The sequence below is a fragment of the Uloborus diversus genome, chromosome 2 (genome assembly GCF_026930045.1).
Source record: "Uloborus diversus isolate 005 chromosome 2, Udiv.v.3.1, whole genome shotgun sequence".
Taxonomy (NCBI): domain Eukaryota; kingdom Metazoa; phylum Arthropoda; class Arachnida; order Araneae; family Uloboridae; genus Uloborus; species Uloborus diversus.
In genome coordinates, this window is record NC_072732.1 from 2,088,467 (window position 1) to 2,109,130 (window position 20,664).

Consider the following 20,664-nt stretch of genomic DNA (forward strand, 5'->3'; position numbering starts at 1 on the left):
AATTCAAATTAATTTTTTTTAATGCTTTTTTTTTTTGTCCTATTACTATCGTTAGACACGAGAGAAATTAAATATACCCGCCTTTAATAAGAAAAAAAAAATTATAGACTGCTTAAAAGCAATTTTTGTAAATTCCCGCACTCATGGTTCTTCAACTTTCTAAAGGATCCCTCCAGCTTTGTAGTGGACGAAGGACTCTAAAATTCCAGATCTGATTGCCTAAGAGGTAGGCCTGTGCAAATTTATTAATCCTCAATTGGCTGGTTATAAGAAAAAAATAACACTTATAAGCGCTTTTTGGCGTTTTCGCCCCACTGTGCGTCGGTTCGTCGCAACACACCGCTACCGTCTTTGTTGCGATGGTAACGGCAAAAGCCCTGGTTTCCTAGATCTTCGACGTCGTTCCTCGCCGTGACGCTGAAATCAAAGTCAAGTGGATTCTGGCGTGGCCATTCACGACGTCGATTTAGCTCGGGCGCGCGTGCGCAGAAGAATTAAGTTTTCCCTTCGGCGAATGGCGACGCCGACGATCGGCGTGTTCGCTCCTAGGAAGTCAAGGCTAAAGGTCACATGAAAGTAATAAGACGTCCTGTGCTCGTTGATAGAAACTTGCAGGTTTTTTTTCTGAAACTTTTACAGTAAACATTTTTTTTTTTTCAAACGCTTGTCCGTTCACTGGGTGGCCTTGTTTGCCCATAGAACCGGTTTTCTCGTTATGCATCTAGTTCATGTTACACTTATAGGTAACACCCAGAGTAAAGAAATATACATAGAGAACCCCCGTCTATAGTAAAAAGGAGATGAAATTGAAGCCGGAATTATGGAATACAGCGGAGCAATGATGAGCGGGGTTATAACATGATCGCTTCGCGAGAATAGTTTTTAACCAATCTCGCAAAAGGGACCGTATAAAGTAGCTGGCGGATTGGTTTGCATTTTAATTCAGGTTTTAATGCAATTTCAAAAACGTGCTTCATAAACTTTCAACAATATCTAAGTTTAAATTAACAACCAATCGAGATTCAGTAATGGAATGTTTTGAATCAAGATGTATCTCACGATATTTAGCAAGAAGCTAAGGATCTTGGGATACAGCGGTGCAACTTCCGGCTTCAATTTCTTAGTATAGCTGGGCCTCTCTCTATGTAACTTCTTTACTCTATGGTAACACCCGACAAAAGATTTTTGTCGAAAGACCAGTGTTGCCAGATTGGGGGAAATTTCCCCATTTTGGGGAAATCTGGTGCTCTCTGGGGAAACTTTGGGGAAATGGGCTTTGAGGGGAATTCTTTGGGGAAATTTTTTTTTCTTGGGGAAAACCTGGGGAAAAAATATTTTTTTCGTATTTAAATTCGCGTCTTGACATCTAATAGTTACATTGTGTGTATCAAACAGCGCTGGTTTAGCTTTGCTCAACTTTATGGAATTCGCATTATGTGGATTCTTAAGCTACGGAATTCGCATTAATGTTCTGCGTGAGTAACTAGTTGATACGTGAAACGGGTAAAAATAAATCTGATGAAGAATGTTCTTATACAAAAATCATAGTTTAAATGGACATACAGAAGCAGAGTAAGTAAATGCGAGTAGAAAGAAAATATTTGGTTATTTCTTATCTTTCGGTCAGGCGCTTGTATTTAGGACGAGTGGCACCCGCACGGCTTTGCCCGTAGTAGAAAATTAAAAGGTATTTTGGTCCCCCTGTATATTTACAAATAATGCATGATGAATTTCTCGCCAATTGGTTTGCCCACGTCACGGTTCCGCATTATGATAACTTGGCAATTTAGTCGTCCATCTTATGAAAAATTTGCTCGGGGAAAATGTTCGTAAAATTGGAATAAAAAAATAACAAAATCGAATTTTCGAAAAATCGCTTAAAGGTGCACACCCCCGTGCTACAAACTAATTCTTTGCCAAATTTCATGAAAATCGGTAGAACGGTCTAGGTGCTATGCGCGTCACAGAGATCCTGACAGAGAGAGATCCGGACAGAGAGACTTTCAGCTTTATTATTAGTAAAAATGAAAAAGGTAAAGAAGACAAAAAAAAAAAAAAAAGCAAAAATGGGGGGGGGGGAGTTGGGGAATTTTATAAGAAAATTTGGCTATTTGGGGGAAAAAAAATTTCCAAGAGACAAAAATATCAGAGGAGTCGAATCATTTTAAGAAAATATTAGTGGAAAAATAATTTTTGAATTTGGGGAATTTTGATAGAAAACATCGCTTTTTGGGGAAAAGTTGGAAGGGAATTGGGGAAATCTGGATTTGACCATCTGGCAACACTGCGAAAGACTTCCATCGTTTTCCTCCCCGCAAGGGGCTTTCCGAAAAGCAATTCTCACTGCCATTTGTGCAACTTGAACGTTGTTATAATGCTTTTAACTAATCGCACAGAGCAGAGCATTTTATTTTTTGATGAAAAGTGATTCGTCAACCACTTTGAGAGACCAGCTCGACAAAAAATCCAAGGGATTAAGAAAGCAACGGACAACCGCAGACTATGGACATACATCTGAATCTTCAACTGTAGAAATGATTCATTAAATTTAAAAAACGTACCTTGTGTGAAATTATTATTCAATGAAACGAAGTTTATGCAATTTGCTTCAGCATTTTATATTTCATTTTGTAGTACTACTCTGTAAACTTCTTTTTTCTTTATTATCGCAATTTTCGTCAGTAATTAAGGGGTTAATGGGCCCCGAGCAAAGCCTTCTTGTTTCACCTTTTCATTTTACAGATATAATAATATATACCTTCAAAAATGCCTAGAATAAATAAATTTAATGATAAAAATTTGAGAGCTTCAAATAATTAAATTGTGCCTTTAAAAAGTAGAAGAATGCACCAAATTAAGAAAAACAAAGTTCCATCCAAATGTAAAATATCTGCCAAATAAAAATATTAAATCAGGGGTTCCCAAACTTTTTCACCCGCGGACCCCTTTCCCCTTTTTCTCCCCCTCTCAGTGCGGACCCCCGTCATTAGAAAGAATATATACTTGTACTTAGTAACTAATTGAACTTAATAGTTTAACCATTATTTAAATAGAGGGAAAATTCACTATTTAAAAAATAACTATGCAGTGCTTAACTCTATTTAGAATTTCTAAAGTGAACAGAAAGAAATCAATAGATAACAAAGACAGTAAAATTCAACTGACAGTGACATGTTTTTTTTTTTTTTGCAGTAAGGGCTTACCACCCTATAAGTCAGGGCTAAGGCAAAAATAAACATAAATACACCTCCAGCTCAGTCATTCCATCCAAGTCCATCCCGAAATTTGGAAAATGAGATTATAATCGTTTTTTTTTTTTTTTTTTTTGAAGTTAAAAAACGACAATTAATGATCATTCTTGCAGCAGTAAAAATTTAGAAAAACGGGGGGAGGGAGGGAGGGGGGTAAAAAAAAGGAAAATGAATGATCAATATACAATTTTCACACTCGTGAATGAAAAGGTTTCGTTTTGCGATTTTGATCATTTTACTGTAGAGATCCCCCCCCCCCCCCCGAAATTCTGATACTAAAGAATCCCCTTTTTCCGGGAATTTTATTGTTGTGGTAAAAATTTGGGAAACATTTAGTTTGTTAGGGAGTTCGGGAAAAAGGTATCAACATTCAGGAGTCTCCCGAAGAAATCGGGAGTCATTCCCCTTCAAATTCCATCGAAACTTCGGGATATGTTTCCCTGTCCAAGACAGGGTTGGCCGGATTGGACCCAATGGGTTTTTTTTTTGAAAAACCCCATTTAAAAAAACCCATTATTTAGCCCACTTTTGGGTTTTTTAAAATTTTGTGAGAAGTTTCAAAAAAATTAATTTAAATACTTTCATAATTTAAACTTCTTTTTTATTTACTCTTCACCACAGACAATGGACATAAAAAATGAATTTTGAACTTTAATAGTATTTCTTAACTCTTAACCGCATTAAAAAAAATACTTCAAAGATTTAAAATATATCTTTTATCATTTTATCTTTTTTCTTTAACTGGTCAATAAATAACTCAAATTATCTTGACTAAGTCCTGTCACGTCTGATTTCCTCAATATTTGCAGATTGTACAGAGGATACTACTTTAGCTAAAAGGCTCTCATGTGAATTATTTTCTGCAAACCAACACGTCACAAAACTCGAATAAACAAGGTATATTGTTTAGAAATTAACAGGTTTCACAAACGGTCGGACAGAAAACAGAATAGGATGTACAGTATTTTCACTATCTTATGAAAAAGTTTAATATTTCTTACCCTGTGCACAGAAATAGAAAAACAGGCAACATAAAATTCAAAGAAATGTCTTGATTAAGCTGGAATTCAGTAAATAGGGATTTAAACTACTTGAGGTTCTGCAGTAGTTTTGCATAACAAAATGAAATACAATAAAGTAAATTGCAAAAAAAAAAAAAAAAAAAATTTAGTAATTAAAAACGAACAATAGATTTTATAACTCAAGAAGCAACTTTGCCTTAACTGTTGGTAATCATGGAAATTAAAAAATCTGAAACTTGACCATTCTTGGGTTTCGTCGTCTTTTATACTTTTCTTCAGAAAATGCTGAATTTTAACTTGTTTTCCAGCTTTTTTTTTACCCCAAGAGACTTTTCGCGCTTTGTTCATATACTTACGCAACAATATGTTACAAGTACCCCACATTTTCCCTAAAAAAAGACAAAAAAACCCACATTTCTTTTAAAAAAACCCAGCTTTAGTTGGGTTTTTTGGGGTTTTATTTAAAAAAACCCAAAAAACCCTGGGTCCATGGGCTTTTTTAAAAAACCCCGGGTTTTTGCCAACCCTGGTCCGAGAGAAAAAGAAAACAAAAGACAAAAAAAATGAGGCTCGAAACTAGCTTGAGCAGATGTTAAATGTCTTTTAATAAAAATACCAATGATTTTTTGTTTTTTTCAATAGATATCGTACATAGAACACAACAAATCTCTTCTGCAATACAAATTATATACTCAACAACCATATAAAAACATGAACTGCAGACGGTAACAGAAGTGGTTATATTCATAAACATATTCAGCGGTTAATAATGAGCTAAATAGTTCCTCTCTCGCTACGGAAAACATCTCAACAACTTGAAAAGAACATTCGAGAAAGTTTGGCATCGGGACGCACTTGAGCGATGAATTGCTCCACCCTTAGAGTAGGACTCAAGCCTGTCGTATCAAATAGATAGTTATCTAATAATAATCGGACTTAACAGCGATAGAATAAGAAAAGCTTGGCGTTTTAAAGCCAATATTTATTCAAATTGGAATCCATTTATGTAGACACAACGTTTTGAGAATATTCTACTCATAAATTTTGGGTTTCGAGAACTTTCCTCGGCAGCCCCGTCATGGCCGCTAGAATGGCCGAAACATCGCTATACAAAGCTCCTTTCATCGATTTCGGAAACAGAAAGTAGTCAGATCGGGAAAGTGAAAGATCGGGTGAAAAGGGAAGGTGGCCGAGGACACATTTTCTTTACCTGAAACTGAAAACTGCAATAAAAAGAGCTTTCCATGCCGACGTTCCAAACATTCGGGCAGAACCAAATTTAAGAAATTTAAGGATAAATTGGTTGGTTGTTGCATCGACTTAAATGGCTCCTATTTTGAATATATATTGGCCTTAAACAGAAAACCATGCTTATTTTATTCTATCACTAAAACGTTTAGTTATTTTTAGATCGCACTATGTATATACACATCGCCTTGCTGTTCAGGCTCACCCAGTATACATAGAGTGTTTCAAAAACGTTACAATTTAGCTTTCAAAAGGGGGTAGTCATAAACACTGTTCGTCATTTTACGGAAAGCTCGGTTTCTGGTCTGGACCAAAAAATCAGGGTAAAGTTGGTAAGAAAAAACGTTTCTCTATTTTCACACATAATCACCATCTTTTTCTGTGCAATATTGTAGACGGTGCCCTAACTTTTTTATCTCGTGTCACAGAATTCCACTGCCAACCCGTTGAGGAAGCGTTTCCCCCCTTTTTTAACTTTGTCGTCGCCAACAAAAGTGTTCCTTAAACTTAGAAAACAAGTGGTAGTCACTAGACTCGAGCTCCGGACTGCAATCCAGAACGGAGTGGTTTGTTGAATGTTGTGTCACATTCTGGCAGTGGAATTCTGTGACACTCGATACAGAAGTTAGGGCACTGTTGAAAATAACGAAAAAAAAAAACGATGGTGATTACGTATAAAAATCGAGAAACGTGTTTTCTTTCCAACGATGTAAATTTCAATGAGAATAGACAGTGCTGCATATTTGTAAAATCGATGGGAACTTTACTTTTGGATCGACCCTCGTAGATGGGATAAAGAAGCAGTCGATGAATGCATTTTCTTCGGGAATGGTGAATCTGGTGAATTTTAATGGTGAATTTTAGTGAAACGTTTACAATTTTTTTGAAATACTCGGTATTAAAGTACAAATTAAGCAGAAATGTGTTTAAAAGGCAAAACTGTAAACGTCAAATTGACTATTATGTTTCTAAAACGATGCTCATCGCACATTTTACGAGGAGCTTCACTCGATTAAGAAATTATTAAAAAAACACGTAAAGGGCGTCCCAAAATTAACGCAAGGTTTGAATTTGCCACCATTTTTGCTGTGAATTGCTGGCAGCCACGGAAAAAGAACCATTTGACAGCTGGGAGTTTAGGGTTAGTAAAAATGGAGTGTTATGCTATTATACAGCCAGCAAAACAATTCAATCACTGCATAAGGCATTTCCTGTTCGTGTACTCTCTCGTTTCGGTGATATGAATTGTACCCTAGATCGTGTGATTTTACATCATTATGGGGTTATTTGAAGTCAAACGTCTATGTCAGCAATCCCACAACCACCTCATTGCGATATCGAGCGCCAATAACAGTAAACCGATTGACCCGCCCAAACTTTCATTATCGTTCAAATAATTGTTCGATGATGAAAACGCATTGTAGAATCGAAATAGCTCCATTTGTAATAACCCTAGACCCTCGGCTGCCAAATTGCCCTTTTTTCAAGATTGCCCGCAATTTATTGCAAAAATGGCGGCAAATTCAAATCTTGCGTTAATTTTGGGACACCCTTTACAAGCAATTATTCAAAAGATCTCCTTTCAAAAAACGACATCGGTTCCGTACTCTAAGGGTTAAACGGGGGGAAAAAAACACAAAATGAGAAAATCTACCCATTCATTCCTCAAAATAAACACAATGGGGTCATAAACAAAAAAAAATCTAATTACTTGTGGCATTATACAAAATGAATCTATAAGGCTCGCAATGGAGAAAATACAACATGAATATAGTTTAAAACACAGACCATCCCCAAACAATTCAACGACCAGTAACATTCATAATTAAAAATCACATGAAATAAAATACAAAAAAAGGAAGGAGAAAAAAACTCTAAACAATCGCAAATCTGAGTAAAAAATACAAAAAATTATTGCTACATAAAACATTTGAAAAGATTGTCAATGCTTGATTAAAATATACATATGAACTTATAAAAAATGAACAGAACAGCCACGGGGTCGAACAAAAGTAATTTCTCTCAGTTTCAATGATATGTCCTCGTCGGAAAATTCAAAACGATACTCGTGTACTAGACGTTAAATCCCGGTTATCACAAATTTGCCATTTCAACTGCGCTTGAGCGTGGACTTAGCTTTTTGGGCTTTCTGTTTTAAGATTTCGTGTTGCTTGTTTATATTTAGGCTGAGCGAGAGTCCCACCAAATTAGAATATTGTCACAGCAATTTCGTGATATATTATATGAAACTACGGATATGAATAACTGATAATCGTAAGAGAAAAATGACGCATCAATATTTATTAGTTTGGAAGTATTTATTTAACATAAACGTCAAACACGATATGTACTTCAAGAATGATTGGAATATGAGTACAGATATCCGTCTTTTGCGGATATTTTACGTTAGGCGTAAATAACTTTTTTATTATACATTTTTATTTAGATTGAGGGCTCGGCTTTGTATTAGAAGCGATGCTGCAATTCTAATACGCTCTTCTGAGGTTGAAAATTTGGTCCTGAAAAAGGACAGACAAATCAGACACCGAATCCATTAATAATTAGGACGCAAAATTCAATCTTTACCGAGGCCTAAAAACTAAATCAGAGAAAACTTTGTGATTTCTAATTTTTATCTGTTGCCATCTCATATTTATTACCAAACTTAAAATGTTTGTAATTAATTCTAGAAAGATTTTAGAAATCAGCTAAGTCCGCGCGCAGGCGCAGTTGAAATGGCAAATTTGTGATAGCCGGGATTTAACGTCGAGTTAAGAGATACGAATCCAAACAAAACGGCAATCCCCAAATTAAAAAAAAAAAAAAATCTAATCTGGTCCGTAAATAAACTAAAGCTATATTTCTTTTCAAAGTTTAGCACCTTAGAGAAATGTATCGTCCGAGAATACAGTTTCAAATTGTACTATGAAGCTATCTACAAAAGCTATGGAAACAATGAACTAGCTAGCATACAAACTCATTATATATGATAGATGACATCCAAACACATAGCAATCGAAACAAAATACACTTACGAAAAATGGGGGAGGCGGGAGCAAGGAACTCCGATTTTCCGAAGTCTGGTTATCTTTTAGGGGGACTGCTGAACTGAAGGATAGGTCAGGGGTCAATCCAGGATTTTTTTTCTTGCTACCTATTTTTGTGAAAGTATTGCATCATTCTATTTTTATGGAAGATTTTTTTTTTTATCAGCATTGTTTTTGTGAAATTTTAGACACATCCTAATTTTTGTAAAAGAAGTAGTGGAACAAGTGAAATTTTAGTTCGAAAAGTGTAAATGTCATCTAGTATTTTTAACAGGTTTCGTTTTTTTTTTTTGGGGGGGGGGGGAGCTGAAAATCTAAGAAGTACGAAAACTACCATCGTAATTTGAGCTTAATGGTCTATGTACTGTGTACAATATAGGAAATTATGAGAAAAACGGTTCCTCAAAACAGACGTTTAAAGATTGAGATAATATTGCATAAATACACTTTGGCGAGAAACAGCTAAAAATGAGTTAAAATACTACAAAAAGGTTTCTATTTAAGCTATTGTTCATATAAACCTGCTTATAATTTTATTTTATGAGTATATTTTGTTTTAAACAGAGAAACAAATTTCATATTTTAAAATGCGAATTTTTGTGAAATTTTCGATGTTTTTGTGAAGCTACTGATTTTTATTACTTGATTTTTGTGAAAGTACCGATTTCAAAATAAGATTTTTGTGAAGGTACCGAAAAACGGTAGCAAAATCAGCCTGTATTGGGCCCTGTAGGTGTACATTTCATTCCGTGACATAATATTTGCAGGCATCGTGCAACATTTTACGGAACCTGGCTGCATATACACAACTCTTACTGGGGTAGGGACCTAGTAATACTTTAGGGAGTCCTGATTGGCCAGCCTAGCAGATGCATCGGCCACGAGTTTTTGGACTCTATCCCCATCAAACAAATTTCGTTCCTCAGAAATTCTGAATTCACTTTAAATGCCCCCCAAATACTGCCTAAAAGATTTTGTTTTGAAAATAAACAATAATGAGAACGAGCAATACGAGCTATAAAAGAGATGGCTGATGCCTTAACGTGGTGGCCAATCAGCAGTCTCTAAATTACTGCATGGTCTCTAGCAAAGTAAAGGTTGCTTATATGCAACCTGGCAAGACAATTTAAGGTGTGACCATCCAGTTGCATAAACGGGTCATTTACAGGCACATATTTGCTCTTTTTTTAAATTTTAAATTTGAGCTTTCAATTAATATACAACAGAACCTCCTTAAATGGACATTTTCAAACAAGGGACACCTCAATTGAAAGAATTTTTTTTTTCTGGTCCCCAACCCTTTAAATCGGGACCTGCATGTTTTATTACGAAAATCAACTGATTTTTGTTTAAATTTATGTACAATAAAGCAAGTACATGTTGTACAAGCTTTGTGTGGAAAACTCGAAATGTGTCCACTAATTATAACTTACTTTATACTGTATTTCATTATAAATTATGTGACATCAAAGAAATTTGTGTAACGAATTGTTACAAATTTTTTTTTTATGTTACAGAGCTTTACATTGCTGAATCTTTTATTACATTTTAGTGAATAAAACTATAAATTTTGAAGCTCAAATAACTCTGCAATACCGAGTTGCAAGCAACCCGGCTCAATTCAGCGCCAATGACTTATCCTAAAAAGAGGTCAAGGTCATGACGCAACTTATTAGAGCTGAACTATAATTTACAAAAGATAATAGTGTTGCAGTTAATGGTAATGAAAACTCTTGATTGGCCGTTTTCAAACAGTGTTTTGTGATGAGTCTCTGGGACTGAAGGTAAGCTACGGAATTGGCAAGCAGCCAGTCAAGAGGAGTCTATCTGAATGAGGAGGGGGGGGACAGGAAAATGGGTCTTGTTCATTTTGATGTGACTCTGCTTAACTGAGAGGCGAACATACATCTGTAAAGATATTCCTGCAAACTAATAGACGCGTCAGTTTCTGCAAGTTCTTTCCTATGGCAGCCCAAATACTTTGTCCCATGCTCGGTCACAGTTACACGGAGGCTACTTATTTGGCAATATCACAAACTATTTCACACGGGTGCAGAATATGTCCGATCCGGCGATCTAGGATCGGGGGAAATTTTGCAGATTTGATTTTCTTTTTAAAAAAAATCATATTTTTTTTTCTGCAAGTGTCTTTTGAATGCATTTTCTTTTGCATTCTCTTTACATTTTCATCAACTATTTGTTGGATAATAATTTACATTTAATAATAAATTTTAGATGCGATATTTTACTTAAAACTTACATGTATTTACTTCATTTACTTTTTAGATACTGAGTTCTACAAGCTAATAGTTCATTCTATTAGTTTTAAGGATGCAATTGCTTTTTTTTCCCAAAAATATCTCTAATAGTAATAGGAATGAATTTTTATCTGAAACATAAAGCATATTGTAAAAATTTGGGAAAATTTTCATATAGATTGGGGGGAAATGTTAGTGTTAAAAACAGTTTCTGCACCCCTGCTATTTCATGATTTTAACGGTATTTTAAATAAATGGAGCCATCGAACAAGATTAAAAGCCCAATCGAAATGAAAAATAACCTACCAAATAATTGAATTAAGTAATTAAGTAGCATTGAAAGCTCCATTAAATGTTTCGGGCTTTGATGATGTCATTTTCTTTTTATTAGTGTGATTTTATGGCACTAATCAATGAATAAACAAAAAAAAAAATGTGCATCCTGGAAAAAAAAAACGAAACTTGTAGTTCTTGGGGGCTGTTTTGCTTATTAACACGCTTTTATTAGCCTCACCTGTATGTATGTATGTATCTTGTAACGGAATCTTGCAGCTCAAATTCCGCCCACTTCCTGCGATCGGATTTTTTTGAAATTTGGCACGCGACCTCAGACCCCATGACAATGCAATATTCTATGATCAAATTAACTCTTTTAATTGTTAGTTTTCTCCAATTTTAATCACTATTTTGGCATAAATCCAACAATGTGAAAAAGGAAAGATTAAAAAAAATACATTAAAAAATGCTCGCAAAAAGTATTTAAAAATATCTACGAAAACCTTTAATTTTTCTGCATCAGACAAAATTTGTTTTACATCCTGAATTGAACCGGGGGGGGGGGGGGGGGGAGGGGGGATTAAAAACCGACATCACCGAATGACACGAGTGTCGATTTGGTTGGTCCGAGAACACCAATGACAGCAATGATTGAATTCATCAGTACTCATGGAGTTGGGGGAGGGGGGGGGGGGCAAGGAAAATGTCGTTCCCGGCTCCCGCCTCGAGAAGGAATCATCGTCAACGATTTTATCGAATGTAATAAAATATCTGAATGCAAGCAGTTCAATTCGCTCCCCGGAAATGCCGTCACATAAATGCCCGAAGATTCAACCGCGCATAACAAATTTTTTTATATAGTTTCCGTCGCATTTAAAACATTGAGCAAAAATATTCCTGAAAAATGCAAGATTTACATCCAAGTCTAGAAATCACATGCACAGTCTAGAAGAGCTTTTCGAAAAAGAAACGAAACACGATCTCACTTCATTAAACAAAATTCGAAATTTCACCACTCGTTATTGCATAACCATTCGATTCTTTTGTCGGATGAAAATATGGTTTATTAACGGTTTTAAAAAATTTGGATGCATCTCCGGATTGACCCTTCGAAGTCCACGTAATAAAGCGAAACTTTTTGCTTAAAGTCGCAATTTATAAATGCAATACATTCTGAAGAAAAAACAATAATTGCATTTAGTTCAATTACATAAACACATATTGATCGCGAACAAATTGAAACTGTTTAATTATATTATTGCATGTGTTTTTTTTTTTTCAATCAAGTTTTGATGATATCAGTATATAAGTGTTTCAAAAAACTAAAAACCTCAACCTTTTTTTTTTTCTGGTTACCGATACATTTTTAATGTAATGAAACACTGAACCAACACAAGTGTTTTTTAAATAAAAAATTAAAAAACATCACAGAAAATAAGTTTCACTTAGCACAAACCATAATTATAGGAATAGAACAAGAACATCTTGAACAGGCAACCCTTGTAAAACACTGTACTTGTACAAAGAATCTTGTAGGTATAAAAATAATAACTTAAACGGAAAAGATTTTACAAGGTATAAAAAATGAGCTTAATATTACACCGTTTTGATATAATGCAATTTTAAAACTGAATTTCATTTTTGTTTCAATTTACTGCTGCAAAAAAAAACATAGAAAAAAATATTGAGCTTAATTTGGAAAATGATAAAGTAAAAAATATAGCAATAGAATCATTCTATTTATTTTATTTTTTTTGTTGTCATGGCTCAGAAAAACTTGATTGCAAACAGAAAATCTCCAATTTTCTTTTTGACGGTATGCAATTTGTTCTCTGTTAAAATTAGAATTTTTCACCATCAAATTTTACACCTTGAGACTCGACTTCGATACAACACCCTGCCTCCATTTACAACACTACAAACTTTTGTATAACAGGGTTTAGATGTAGCACGATAGAGTTTCGATACCGCACAATATGTATTGCCCTGATTAATGGTACGTTAATACAAAAAAAAAAAATAAATAAATAAATAATTGGAATAAATAATTAAGAAAGTTTTGTACAACACGGTTTCGATACAGCACGGTATGAATTAACTATGTTATACGAGGGATACCTGTACCATTATGCACATTCAAAAAACATATTAATAAAGATTTATTCGTTTACGCAGATTCATTTCACTCTGGAACAGAAGCTAAATTATCTGAATCTTATTTTTGATTATGGAGGAACCATTTTCATGCCCTTATATTTCATCGTTCAGTACTTTGCATAGAGAAGATCACAATCACAGACCAAGATTTATCTGCCGTTCTCTTTTACACAGAAATGATTCAGAGTTGAAAACCAAAATGCACAGAAAGTCATTGCGTTAACAGAGAATGAATAAGCGAAAAAATAACTCAACTGATTATATATATACAGTAGAAGACCGTTATAACGCCGACCTATATAACGCAATTCTCTATAAACCGCACAACTTTTTAGAAGTAAACAATAGGTTTTGAAGTTTAAAAAATCCCCCTGTTTTGCTTTGCAAGCATTAAAATTGTAAGGAAAATCAAATTTTGAAATAGTTTTTCATCTTTCCAGCTTAATTCAAAGCTTTTAAATTGAAAATGAGTACTCAAAGTAAACAGAAAATACCAGCAGATGGCTCTTGAAAATGCAGCTGTCATGCAAACCATGAAGCTAGCAGAAGTGCAGGATTTTGGTTGTGAAACATATTTATTTGTGAACAACAGTTGTAATATTGGTGCTTTAATACTCATTGCAGATACAACTCATTCTGAAGTGCTAATATCTAAATATATTCTGAATCTTAGTTTCAAAATGATCTGTATAATTCAAAAACCTATAGAATGCAAAAGCTCAAGTCCAAAGGTGTGCGTTATAACGGTCTTCTACTGTATGTATATATATATATATATATATATATATATATATATATTAAGATCACAAGGTCTCTCATATAACTTTTTCATTTTTTTCTAATTACATGAATACTTTTAAAGCACAGGAAGAGATTTCTAATAAGTAAACCAAATGATAATATAACAATTAAAAAAAATCTAAATAAGTAGCATATTGTGGTGTGCAGGTAAACAGCAGTATCTGCAGAAATTAAATTTCGAGATATTTGAAGAAATGTTTGTTGAATTCAACACTAACAATTGGAAAATGTAGGAAATAAGGCGTTTTTTTGCGCCTTTTTTCAGAGGAACCAAATAAGCAATCTTGTACAATAAAGATAATGTACAATAAATGACAAAAATGCAAAAAAAAAAATTTGCAGTTGCTGCCTTTTACTTGTTTAGGCAGCATAGTGAACCATATTTTTTGGAGGCATAAATTATTTGCCCTCGTGTCCCCATTACGGAAATAGAAGGCCTGCAAGTCTGCCGTAGTTTGAAGAAAAGTGGCCAAATGACAGAGTTTTGGTGAGTCATGGAAGACATCTTTCGCATACTCCAAAAACTGATATCCTGCCACATGCAGACTGTGAAATCGTGTGATACAGTGAGGGGGTTAAAACCCCCCACAAGGGGCCTTGGCTTTTACCTTATTGCCAAACCAAATACAGATGCTCATACACATATAACACTTTCATTAAATACATAAAAAAAACCTCTAAGGAACGCAATTGTAGATGCGTTACTTTCCATTTCTCGCCAAGCTGCTTTTTTTGGCGCTTTTCTTAACATTTTGGCACACTGTAAGACCTTTCATCTCGATAACTGTGGGCATGAGGGCAAATAATATTTGCATCAAAAAATGTCTCAATATGACCTTTCAAATTCTAGCATTTTTTTTCCCATTATTGCACCATTCACATGTTTTCCTTGTTAAAAAAGAAAAATAATAATCAATATTTCTTGACCACGATAATAGTTGCACTTTCAAAAATAAAATTGCCAAAATAAAAGGATTGATCTCCACAAATGAAAAGAATTACAGCAAACTCCCAATTATCAGCGATCAGAATATATGTGGGTCCATGTAGGCTCTAATGCATTGTTGCCACTCAATTTTGGGAAAAAAAAATTCCCTGTGTTTTCCCTGTATGAAAATAAAACATTACAAACGAGTGAGCACTGATTATTTGGAAAAGAACATTAATATCTTGATCATTTCACCACAGGGTAAAAAAAACGAAACACAAATTTCTAAATAAATAAGGGAAAATAAATAACAATTTATAATGACTGAAATAACAGCATGGTGGTTGAATATATTCAATTTTTTATTCAAAAAAAAAAAAAAAAACTTCTCTTAGCCATGGACCTAAAAGTGTATAAGTGACCCAGAACAATGATGATTGACGACTCATTTCATACACTCTAAATTATCAGGAAATTCAAGATTCTATTTGTATGATAAATATTTTAATATTTACTTAAAAAAAAAAAAAAACTTTCAAGCAAAATGACCATTTTTTATTTTACTTTTATTTCTGAACTTTATTAATATTCTCATTATAATTATTACTATTTATTTAATTTTTGGTAGTTTATATATTTGGGAATTGATTTTTGTAACTTTAATTTAAGAAGGAAAAAAAAAATTCCCTGCATTTTCCGGGTTTTTGAGGAAATTTTCGAAATTCCCTGGATTTTCCCTGTTTTTTTGTTGATTTTTGAATTCCCTGCGTTTACCCTGTTTCTTCAGGTTTCCCTGTGGCCTGGCAACCCTGTAATGTTAATTCTCTTTTCAGTTGCTCAAATTTGAATAATAATAATTAAAAAAAAGTGACGACATTTAATAAGTAATAGCAATAAAAAAACTCACAAATGAGCATCCCTGCTACGCAAGAGATGCTGCAACAGGTGTTCACCACACATAAATGAGAAAGCATTTAACAAAATGGCGAAAAGGTTATAGCTATGTTTCTCTTTATCAACAGCATATGCTTCAACTGTTATAAGAACAACATGTATCTTTCAAAAATCATTTCATAAAAAATGTACGTTACAGCCTTGTATTTTTTGCAGGGTTCGAAAATATCACGATATTTTTGAAAATATAAAAAAATTATATTTATATATATTTATATGTATATTTAATATATATTATAATTATATTATATAAATAAATATAATTATAATATATTTATATATATTATAATTATATTTATATTTATATATATTTTGATATTTTCAATATTTTTGAAAATATCAAAAATTACCGATATTTTGATATCTATCCGATATTTTCAATCCGCACAAACTAAAGTCAACTCTCAAATTTTTTTGTATTGTTATTACAAAATGTAGACTTGAAAGTAAGGTTTCTCTCATTATTCATATCTAATATTTCAGTTTACATTTCCATCAATTTTAATGGCGTTCATTTAGCATTAGCTGTTTTTTTTTTTTTTTCTTCTGCTAGCTATTTTTACACAGTTGTATGATGCGAGAAATAAAAAAATATGCATTAACTTGGTGCACAGTCATGAGACATTTTCTTTTTTTTCTGACAAACGTTTAATATTTAATTAGGTACTTTTAATGGAATTTAAAATTGTTACATTACTAATAACAAAAATGAATATAAAAGAAAGAAGAAATATTATATCCCTTTGTTGTATTAATGATGAATTTATACATTATAAAAATATAGTGCATAACATTTTGGTTATTTTCAATAATAAATGAACACTATTGCTATGATTAATATAATTTTTATATTGATAATACTGTAGTTGAAAAAATAAATATCGAAAATATCATATTTTCAAAATAAATATCGGATATATATCGTGATATATATCATGATATATATCAACTGATATATATCGGTGAACCCTGGTCTTTTGTTACCATTTAAGCAAAATGTGATTACAGAACAGCAGTTTTCAAACCAAAGGTTTCTGATGCACAATCATTCTTTTGAAAATCAAAATTCAGTCGTAAAAGAACACTAGTAACATCAACATATCATCGCCTCAGATTAACCTTAGTGTTATTCCTGGGATTGGATTACTTAGTGTTAGGGTTTTCTGATATATACCAGTTGATATATATATCATGATATATATCACAATATATATCCTATATTTATTTTGAAAATATCATATTTTCAATATCTATTTTTTCAACTACGGTATTTTCAATGCAAAAATGAAATGAATCATTGCTCATTTATTATTAAAAATAACCAAAAAGTTATGTACTATCTTTTTATGATGTATTAATACATCATCAACATAACAAAGTAATATAATATTCCTTTTTTATTTTATATTCATAGAATTATTAGTAATTTAGCAGTTTTAATTCATATTAAAAGTGCCAAATTAAATATTAAACGTTGTTCAGAAGAAAAAAAAGAAAAATGCCTTATGACTGCGCACATACTAATGCATATTATTTATTTCTGATGAATCATATAACAGTAAGAGTGGCTAACAGAAGAAAAAGAACAGCTAATGCTAAGTGAACTCCATTGAAATTGATGAAAACTTTAAATGAAATATTAGACATAAATAATGAGAGAAGCCTTAATTTTAAGTCTATATATTTTAATAACAATATAAGGAAATAAAGAGTGATTTGAGGATGCATTTATTATCTTGAAGACTTGAGCTGATTGAAAATGTCGGATATACATATCAAATTATCCGATATATATCAAAATATCGGATATTTTCGAAAATATCATAATTTTCGAACTCTGCTCAGTGTTGCTCTGAGGCAACGTTATGTGTTCCGAAAATTCTCACGTCAGAATCTTCGGTTCATTTGAATAGAAAACAGATAGAACAACTGTTTACACTTTTTTTAAAAATGAAGCCTAATTAATCGGAAATGTTTTTTTCAAGGTGAGTTAGGGTATTTTTATACATTACCTAATGGTTCAACAATGGCAAAACAGATTACTGAAGAAAAAATGTTTTTGCAACTTTTAATCAGCTGGCTGAAAAACGAACCTCGGCAGGAAGAAATAAAGACATGCCACAAGTTTTAGACAAATCTCTAGCTTAGGCTTCAGAACTTTTCTGCCAGATGAGGGGGGGGGGGGGAGTCTGGGCAAAAATCTGGGTTGCCAGATTTTTAGGACAAGAAGACCGAAAAACAAAAAAAAAATGTAGCCAGACCTCAGACTCGTTATTTTGTCACAAAACTAAAATACAGCAAGAAAAAATAAACTGATTTTTTAATCCCTCTAAACTACTTTGTAAAATTTTAAAATAAGTAATGATTCAAAAAGTAGCCCCCATGGTGACCGGCAAGCAAATACATGCTCTACAAACCTGCACCGAAAGTTACGGCAGGTTTAATTTCGATATAGGAAAAAAAAACCAACGGGCTCTGGTTCTATTTCCACCTCGTAAACCAAAAACGAGTTCTTCTCGGAAGAGGTTCATTCCAGTTTGAAAACTGCCGATTTACAACTTTTTCATGGACCCGAGAAATAAATACATTAGCTACTTTTACAAGTTTGATTACGATGATCTGTACACTGAAACGTAAATCAAATTTCAACACCTGGAAAACTTACAAAAACAGGAATAAAATCGCTTCTTCTGTCGATTCCGAGGCAAAGGCCGAAGAACCGGAAAAATGGCGCGATTCGTCCGAATGCCCCAACGATGGCTCGACTCGGAAAACTATGAACACGTAGCCATATTTGATTTCCAGATATTTTTGATGACTGTAGATTTCTTATTAACATGAACCTCTGTGGTACTAAACGCCTCCTACATTTGTGCATTTGACTCAAAAAGTGGAAGTCAAATGGATCGAGATGCACCCCATTTGGCAGCCATTCGACGACGGTGTCGAAATGGCTATGCTGCAGTGTGCAGGTAATTGGCAGTATCTACAGAAGTGAGTTTTCGAGATATTTAAAGAAATGTGTGTTAAATTCAATACTAAGAATACAGAAACGGAAAAGATATTGGAATTAGACTTTTTTCTCAGCCTTTTTTTTCAGAGGTAAGCAAATAAGCAAGCTTGCACAACAAAGCGAACATACAACAGATGACAAAAATGAAAAAAAAAAAAAAATGAAAAATTTGCAGTTACTACCCTTTACCAGTATGGGTCCCGAATAGTAAAACTTCTTCATTTTCAAAATATATCCTTTGCTTACAGTTTAATTTATACGCTCATTTCCAAAACTTGAACATAGATTGGTAAATACATCGATTTCTGTACCCAATATATCCCTATAGTTGCAAACGAAAGCACAAAAATCCTATCTGCACTTTTTATCAAAAGTGAGTTATTGTCACAAGGTTCTTTATAACATATTTTACACGTATCGTCAGTTTAGAGGCAAAACTCATTAAGTGCATTTTAAGCTGATTTTGAGGTATTAGCACATTTAGACTGATTAGCGCATTTAAAACAAAACTTGAACATCAAAAAAGATATTGCAACAAAACAATCGCCCACAGTTTTCATTAATAACCATTTTTTACATTTTTTCCACATTTCCAGAAATTAATCAAAGTGCACCTAGCGAGTTTTTCCTCTAAACCGACGATCTATGATTTACAGCCTTTTGTGAAAGGGTACATTTTTTGTTTTTAAATACCAGAAAAAGTGAAATTCGAATCAAATATATGGAGGCGTAACACTTTAAAACGTAGTTTTTCATTTTGAGCTCAGTTGCAGATGCAATTTTTGTGCTTAGCATTGCAATATAACCTTGGATATTCACTTCAATACCTAAGTAGCTTGAATTTTATCCAATACGAAAACAGTCTCGTAAGCTCCCACGTAAATTATTCCCTGCTAATCCTTCTAAACTGGATTAGTGGTAATTGGTAGCTAATCCAGTTTAGATTGGCTTCCGGAAAGAAACATTCATTTCTCGTACTTAACTTTTGGAAATGAGTGCATACAGTAGCTGCGACTTGTCACCGACTAGTATAACAGTTTCAATTGTTATTTGTGGCCAACAGGTACAGGCGTCTTTCGTATAACACAGTTCATTCGTTCCCAGGGCCGGATTTGGAAATGTGGAGCCCCCGGCAAGGGCGCCCATATAGGGGGCAAGGGGGGGGGGGTCCTGCCCCCCTTTGAGATTAGAACTTCCTTGCTTTTAGTACTTTTTTTCTTTGAAAAAATATAAAAACATTTCTTTTCTAGCCATTAATGACTAAGTTATTAAAAATGTTAACTTTTAATAATTCTAATTTGTGCTGAAATTGGTTTCCATGGGGAAAATATCCTGCTAAACCATGGGGAAAATATCTGAGCCCCCCCCCCCCCTTAAAATTTTGAATATGGGCGCCCATGGGCCCCGGGGCAACAAAGGGGTGGAGGCCCCTAATAAGGGAAAAGATCATCATATTTTCGAAAATATCCGATACTTTTGATATATACCCGAATATTTTGATATAAATGTATATATCCGATATTTTCGACCCATGAAAGTTAGGATATTTTGTGAAAATTTTACTGTGGAGGCCCTGGGGCAGTAGCCCCTCCTGCCCACCCTTAAATCCAGCCCTGTTCATTCCTTGTAGTATCGAAATCGTGTTATACGAGAACTTTTTAAAAATAAGTTTTAAATTTATTTTTTACACTAATTATTCATGTACCTAG